Raw genomic sequence first — 8,986 nt, 5'->3', positions numbered from 1 at the left:
GATGCACGATTAAAAAGGCTGCAGGGAGGGAAGCAGAAATAGATCAGAGTACATACCAATATTTTCATTCTGGGGTTGTTTTTTGTCCCTTCAGAGCCTCCATAGTGCACACTGGAATTCCTTTTATAGCAATCCCTGCCGCCTTTGTATTTTGGCACGGATTTCAATTTGACTTTGCTTTTTTGATTGCATAAAGCATGCTCTTAAAGATATTGACAGTGTATCGCTTTACATGATATGGTTTGTCTAACAGCAATGAGGCCGCAGTCATCACAAAATGGTTCATGTTTTATCACTACCTTGTTCATAGTAAATAGATCTTGTGAGGCCTTTAACAGCAACAGTGTGTCCTATAATTGTATCTTTTAGATACAATTTAGAATCTGAAATTAAATAATACGAGTCTAGATGTGAATTGAATATTTAAACTTATGGATAAAACAATATTAAAACTATTTATTTTACTGAATTTAATGACACTTCAATTAATATCTCAATTAAAATGCAATTAACTAAGACCCTGCAGTTTGTGGAACTAACTGCTGTAATGTCAACCAGCTAACCTTGGACAAATGTTCAAAACCTCATCCACTTGATGTTCAAAAAAAGAGCTCTGACATCACTAGCCTGCCATGGCCATTTGATGTGGTTTTCATAGACTTAGCTTTGTTTGCCGTGGATCGAAGTTGGTGGAGGGAACTGCTGTGAAATCCCAATGTTTCCTTACCTCATCACACGTGCCTTTTGACTGGTGTAATGGGGAGGCCTGTGGCTGTGAGAAAGGCCCAGTTGTATGATTGGTGTAATGGGGAGGCCTGTGGCTGTGCAACCTGGTCTCAGGGCATTTCATATGATTCTGTACGTAAATCCGAGACACTCAATTTAGTATGATATGTTACATTTCGTATATGGTATGTATTAATTTGTGGATGTCAATCACCCATTTCGTATGATATGTTACGAATTACAATTCGTGCTATATGTTACGAATTTACAAACATACAATATGTTACGAATTTGCAAAACGTATGATATGTTACTCATTCTAGCTAGCTGGCTAGGTGGCTAACGTTAGCTAGCTGGCTAACATTAGCTAGGCAAGGGGTTAGGGTTAGGGGTTAGGGTTAAGGTTAGGGTTAAGTTTAGGAGTTAGGTTAAAGGGTTAAGGTTAGGATTAGGGGAACGGTTATCTAAAAGGGTTAACCCTTTGACGCGTACGATCACATCTTTGTGATTGATGAGTGGTCCCTGCAGCACACCATCGCAAATATGTGATTGGAACAGAAGCAACAGAACATATGATGCAACAAACGCGTCTAAACAGTATTGTTGTCTGAAAAGCATCTAAACAATGTTTTGTACTGATGGGAAATAAAGGTCTTCACAACTTTATTCATCAATGTCACTTTTTATTGTAAAAGATAAATGCGAACTTCATCATCCAAGCATCACACAGAACACATCCACAGCCAAACTCATTCCATAAACCAGTCTAAATAATAGGTTGCGCTGACAAAAAACAAAACATAAGTTAGCGACCTAACAGCTAGACTTGTTTAATATGTACCACATCTCTGGTGAGCACAAGGGAGAAATGTAATATTGTTTAGAAAAGAGATGCGTGTCAGCTAAGCTAACAGCAGCTAAATTCTATATGATGGCAGCCATGTTTATTTATGTTTGACAAGAGAGAACTCCCTAATCCCAGAATGCCATTCACTATAAGATGCAAATAAACAAAGTCAAAGTCAAAGATCACTTTTCAGCATATTACAAATCTTCTATGTACTTGTTATAGTGTATACAAGAACCGAAGCACATGACTTGACAAGTTGTTTAAAGTTTTTGACAAAACACAAAGCAAATAAAATGTTATCACCTCACAGATCATCACCCCAAATACAAGCCTACTGCCTAGCCTAACCATAGTGTGGAAGCTAAACAGGGTTGCCAGATATCAATGAAACCATTTTAGGGGGGTTGGTGGGGGGTTCATTTAATTTCTGGGGGGTTTTCAAGTCCATGGGGCGTAGAAATGGGGCAAGGTATCGTGAGGGGATATGATGCAGGAAATATTACTATGATGGGGGATTTATCAATACATGTGGGGCAAACACAGGAGAAGTTTATAAGCTAAATAAAAATAAAACCCCTGGTAGGGGGGTCTGAGCTAGCAACCCTGAGGTACCATAGTTACAATCTGATGCCGCGTTCAAAACAACTGGGAACTCGGAGCTGGGAACTCGGAAATATCAGACTTTTGACTTCAGTGTGTTCAAGACAACTGGGAACTCTGAAAAAAAACGAGCTCCGACTGGGAAAAATTGTTTTGAACGATCTATGCAAGAATTGGAATGCAAGATTTGCCACCAGTACTTGAAAACATGTGAATAAAACAGTAAATACATGATGCTCCATACATACATATGGTGTGCTACAGTAGAAATGACAACACGATATACTGAAAACAAGGCACTTACTTTGATTGGAACGCACACATGTCCAAAGTTATTATTTGTAAGGAAATCAACAATGAAGGCAATGCGAACGCCAGCCAGAAAATGTGCCAAGGGGAAAAGTTTGTGCAAGGCCTGTTCTGACTAGAGATGTGCAAATGTCTGCATACATTGATCTGGGGAAGTGATTGGGCTCCCGTCTTTGTCCGGCTCAGTAAAGCCTCAAACATAAATTGTCCACAACAGTGAAATGGGCTACTTCTTATGTGAATTAATGAGGAGGCGGAACACACCTCAATTCAAACTGTTAGAAAATTAAACTTGTTCTAAAATCATTAGAAATTGAGAAATTGAAACATAGCCTATAGATAATTAGCAGGCAGCGTGCCTTGGCTTGAGGGCAGCACGGGTTAACTGTCCTGTTGTGTAACAATCACATTTTGGAACAGTGTGTGCATTCTGACATCACGTGCATCAAAAAACTCTGTTAGTGATATTTGGAAATCAAATGTGAAAAGGTTAAGTAGCCATCAGTCTTACGTAACCATGCCAAACATAACATATCATACTAATTTCAGTGTCCCGGATTTACTTTTATCTATGTTATGTCTAGTCTATGAGACCAGGCTGGGCTGTGAGAAAGGCCCAGTTCTGATGATTGGTGTAATGGGGAGGCCTGTGGCTGTGAGAAAGGCCCAGTTTTGTTGATTGGTGTAATGGGGAGGCCTGTGGCTGTGAGAAAGGCCCAGTTTTGTTGATTGGTGTAATGGGGAGGCCTGTGGCTGTGAGAAAGGCCCAGTTTTGTTGATTGGTGTAATGGGGAGGCCTGTGGCTGTGAGAAAGGCCCAGTTTTGTTGATTTTCCATAACAGAAGAGATGCATTAATTGGTAGTGCTTCCCAGTGGATGGCCCCATGAAGAGGTTCCTATCATGGCCTGCTGAGGCTGCTGTACATATACAATATCTGTTGGGCTGAGTGTTCAGCGGGACACTGGAGGATTTTTATTTTTATTTTATTTTATTTATTTTAATTTAACCAGGTAAGCCAGTTGAGAACAAGTTCTCATTTACAACTGCGACCTGGCCAAGATAAAGCAAAGCAGTGCGATAAAAACAACAACACAGAGTTACATATGGGGTAAAAAAACATAAAGTCAAAAAAATACAACAGAAAATATATACAGTGGGGGAAAAAAGTATTTAGTCAGCCACCAATTGTGCAAGTTCTCCCACTTAAAAAGATGAGAGAGGCCTGTAATTTTCATCATAGGTACACGTCAACTATGACAGACAAATTGAGAAAAAAATTCCAGAAAATCACATTGTAGGATTTTTAATGAATTATTTGCAAATTATGGTGGAAAATAAGTATTTGGTCACCTACAAACAAGCAAGATTTCTGGCTCTCACAGACCTGTAACTTCTTCTTTAAGAGGCTCCTCTGTCCTCCACTCGTTACCTGTATTAATGGCACCTGTTTGAACTTGTTATCAGAATAAAAGACACCTGTCCACAACCTCAAACAGTCACACTCCAAACTTCACTATGGCCAAGACCAAAGAGCTGTCAAAGGACACCAGAAACAAAATTGTAGACCTGCACCAGGCTGGGAAGACTGAATCTGCAATAGGTAAGCAGCTTGGTTTGAAGAAATCAACTGTGGGAGCAATTATTAGGAAATGGAAGACATACAAGACCACTGATAATCTCCCTCGATCTGGGGCTCCACGCAAGATCTCACCCCGTGGGGTCAAAATGATCACAAGAACGGTGAGCAAAAATCCCAGAACCACACGGGGGGACCTAGTGAATGACCTGCAGAGAGCTGGGACCAAAGTAACAAAGCCTACCATCAGTAACACACTACGCCGCCAGGGACTCAAATCCTGCAGTGCCAGACATGTCCCCCTGCTTAAGCCAGTACATGTCCAGGCCCGTTTGAAGTTTGCTAGAGTGCATTTGGATTATCCAGAAGAGGATTGGGAGAATGTCATATGGTCAGATGAAACCAAAATAGAACTTTTTGGTAAAAACTCAACTCGTCGTGTTTGGAGGACAAAGAATGCTGAGTTGCATCCAAAGAACACCATACCTACTGTGAAGCATGGGGGTGGAAACATCATGCTTTGGGGCTGTTTTTCTGCAAAGGGACCAGGACGACTGATCCGTGTAAAGGAAAGAATGAATGGGGCCATGTATCGTGAGATTTTGAGTGAAAACCTCCTTCCATCAGCAAGGGCATTGAAGATGAAACGTGGCTGGGTCTTTCAGCATGACAATGATCCCAAACACACCGCCCGGGCAACAAAGGAGTGGCTTCGTAAGAAGCATTTCAAAACGTTTGACCTGTGTCATTGCCAACAAAGGGTATATAACAAAGTATTGAGAAACTTTTGTTATTGACCAAATACTTATTTTCCACCATAATTTGCAAATAAATTCATAAAAAATCCTACAATGGGATTTTCTGGATTTCTTTTCTCATTTTGTCTGTCATAGTTGACGTGTACCTATGATGAAAATTACAGGCCTCTCTCATCTTTTTAAGTGGGAGAACTTGCACAATTGGTGGCTGACTAAATACTTTTTTTCCCCACTGTATACAGTGTGTGCGAATGTAGTAAGTTATGGAGGAATTTATTTGCAAATTATGGTGGAAAATAAGTATTTGGTCAATAACAAAAGTTTCTCAATACTTTGTTATATACCCTTTGTTGGCAATGACACAGGTCAAACGTTTTGAAATGCTTCTTACGAAGCCACTCCTTTGTTGCCCGGGCGGTGTGTTTGGGATCATTGTCATGCTGAAAGACCCAGCCACGTTTCATCTTCAATGCCCTTGCTGATGGAAGGAGGTTTTCACTCAAAATCTCACGATACATGGCCCCATTCATTCATTCATCTGATCCAAGATGGCGAAGTAGTGCAGTCCTGTTTCTGTCGTGTGTCTGTAAATAGCCTGTAAATACCCTGTTTTTTTTGTATTTTTCGTACATATTTCCCTATCAGACTTTTCATCCTTCTACAAAATATACTTTCCTGCAACCCGCCTCACTCAATGTGGAACGGATTCTATTATTGACTTACCTTTTATCTAGAATCTAGAATCTCCAGTTGAAACTAGCTAGCCAGCTAACTAGCTACTTGCTATTAGCCACAGCTAGCGGTGTTTCACCCAGATCATTGGATTTTTTCCGCTGGATTAATTTTAATCACTGGACATTGATCACCGGATATTCGGCCAGTCTGCACAGCGCATTATCGACCCAGAACATATCCGTTTTTCTGCCGGAATCACTGATTCTCTGGACCTTTAACTCCGGATTCATCGCTACCAGCTGGCTACAACAACAACAAAACGGACGCTGTGGTCTGGCTAATCATCCCGAGCTAGGCCCATCTCCCGGCTATCTACCTCTCTATCAACCGGACGGGACCACCTAGTGTTGACACAGAGCCCCGCCGATCCTACACGACTGGTCTGCCGACGAAATCGTCTGATGTGGTTACGACGTTAACCACGAAGATTCCATCCATCTGCTAGCCCTGGCCCGTTAGCACACATTATCCGTGGCCTCTTACTCACTAAACTGAACTAGCTACTGAACTAGCTACTTGCTATTAGCCACAGCTAGCGGTGTTGCACCCAGAATATTGGATTTTTTTCCCGCTGGATTAATTTTTAATCACTGGACATTGATCACCGGATATTCGGCCAGTCTGCACAGCGCGTTATCGACCCAGAACATATCAGTTTTTCCGCCGGAATCACTGAATTCACTGGACCTTTAACTCCGGATTCATCGCTACCAGCTGGCTACAACAAAACGGACGTAGCACACGCTAGCCGTGGCCTCTTACTCACTAGTGCTTCACCACCGGACCTTATGATAACTCAGCTATACAGCTGATATCTGCTGGACTGTTCCTTTTTACGGTACTACATCCTGTTTATGTTTAGCCTCAGCCCAAACATGGTTAGTTTATTGTTGTTTCGGTTATTTCTAATTGTACTATATCACTGTAGACCCCCCAGCCTAGCTAAACCTGCCTTAGTTAGCTCCTTTGTCCCTCCGCCCATACGCTCAGAGACCGACTCAATTGATGCCTCTAGAGATACTATCTCTTTCATTGTTACCCAACGCTTAGGTTTACCTCCACTTTACTCATATCCTTCCATATCCTTGTCTGTACATAATGCCCTGAATCTTTTCTATAACACCCGGAAATCTGCCCCCTTTATTCTATGTACCCAACGCACTAGAAGACCAGTTCTTAAAGCCTTTAGCCGTATCCTTATTCTAGTCCTCCTCTGTTCCTCTGGTGATGTAGAGGCTAACCCAGGGCCTGTAGCCCCCAGTATCACTCCTACTCCCCAGGAGCTATCATTTGATGACTTCTGTAATCGCAAAAGTCTTGGTTTCTTGCACATAAATATCAGAAGTCTACTTCCTAAGTTTGAGTTATTCACTGCGTTAGCACACTCTGCCAACCCTGATGTTCTAGCAGTGTCTGAATCCTGGCTCAGGAAGGCCACCAAAAATTCTGAAATTTCCATCCCCAACTATAACATTTTCCGTCTAGATAGAACTGCCAAAGGGGGTGGAGTTGCAATCTACTGTAGAGATAGCCTGCAGAGCTCTATCATACTATCCAGGTCTGTGCCCAAACAGTTTGAGCTTCTACTTCTAAAAATCCACCTTTCCAGAAATAAGTCTCTCACTGTTGCCGCTTGCTACAGACCCCCCTCAGCCCCCAGCTGTGCCCTGGACACCATATGTGAATTGATTGCCCCCCATTTATCCTCTGAGTTTGTACTGCTTGGTGACCTAAATTGGGATATGCTTAATACCCCAGCCATCCTACAATCCAAGCTAGATGCCCTCAACCTCACGCAAATTATCAACGAACCTACCAGGTATAACCCTAAATCCTTAAACATGGGTACCCTCATAGATATCATCCTGACTAACATACCCTCTAAATACACCTCAGCTGTCTTCAACCAGGATCTCAGCGATCACTGCCTTATTGCCTGCGTCCGTAACGGGTCTGCGGTCAAACGACCACCCCTCATCACTGTCAAACGCTCCCTAAAACACTTTAGCGAGGAGGCCTTCCTAATTGACCTGGCCCAGGTATCCTGGATGGATATAGATCTCATTCCGTCAGTAGAGGATGCCTGGTTGTTCCTTAAAAGTAATTTCCTCTCAATCTTAAATAAACATGCCCCATTCAAAAAATACAGAACTAAGAACCGATATAGCCCCTGGTTCTCCTCAGACTTGACTGCCCTTGACCAGCACAAAAACATCCTGTGGCGTACAGCATTAGCATCAAATAGCCCCCGCGATATGCAACTTTTCAGGGAAGTTAGGAACCAATATACACAAGCAGTCAGGAAAGCAAAGGCTAACTTTTTCAAACAGAAATTTGCATCCTGTAGCACTAACTCCAAAAAGTTTTGGGACACTGTAAAGTCCATGGAGAATAAGAGCACTTCCTCCCAGCTGCCCACTGCACTGAGGCTAGGAAACACTATCACCACCGATAAATCTACAATAATCGAGAATTTCAACAAGCATTTTGCTACAGCTGGCCATGCTTTCCATCTGGCTACCACTAACCCGGCCACCAACTCTGCACCCTCTGCTGCAACTTGCCCATGCCCCCCCCGCTTCTCCTTCACACAAATTCAGACAGCTGATGTTTTGAAAGCGCTGCAAAATCTGGACCCCTACAAATCAGCTGGGCTAGACAATCTGGACCCTTTCTTTCTAAAACTAGCCGCCGAAATTGTCGCAACCCCTATTACTAGTCTGTTCAACCTCTCTTTCATAACGTCTGAGATCCCCAGAGATTGGAAAGCTGCCGCGGTCATCCCCCTCTTCAAAGGGGGTGACACTCTAGATCCAAACTGCTACAGACCTATATCCATCCTGCCCTGCCTTTCGAAAGTATTCGAAAGCCAAGTTAACAAACAGATCACCGACCATTTCGAATACCACCGTACCTTCTCCGCTATGCAATCCGGTTTCCGAGCTGGTCAAGGGTGCACTTCAGCCACGCTCAAGGTCCTAAACGATATTATAACCACGATTGATAATAGACAGTACTGTGCAGCCGTCTTCATCGACCTGGCCAAGGCTTTCGACTCTGTCAACCACCGCATTCTTATTGGCAGACTAAATAGCCTTGGTTTCTCAAATGACTGCCTCGCCTGGTTCACCAACTACTTCTCAGATAGAGTTCAGTGTGTCAAATCGGAGGGCCTGTTGTCTGGACCTATGGCAGTCTCTATGGGGGTGCCACAGGGTTCAATTCTTGGGCCGACACTTTTCTCCGTGTATATCAATGATGTCGCTCTTGCTGCTGGTGACTCTCAGATCCACCTCTACGCAGACGACACCATTTTGTATACATCTGGCCCTTCATTGGACACTGTGTTAACAAACCTCCAAACGAGCTTCAATGCCATACAACAATCCTTCAGTAGCCTTCAACTGCTCTTAAACACTAGTAAAACTAAA

This window comes from Coregonus lavaretus (assembly GCF_964263955.1).
Source record: "Coregonus lavaretus genome assembly, chromosome: 22".
NCBI classification, from domain to species: Eukaryota; Metazoa; Chordata; class Actinopteri; order Salmoniformes; family Salmonidae; genus Coregonus; species Coregonus lavaretus.
The sequence above is the reverse complement of the archived record's forward strand: the minus strand, read 5'-3'. Positions refer to the sequence as shown.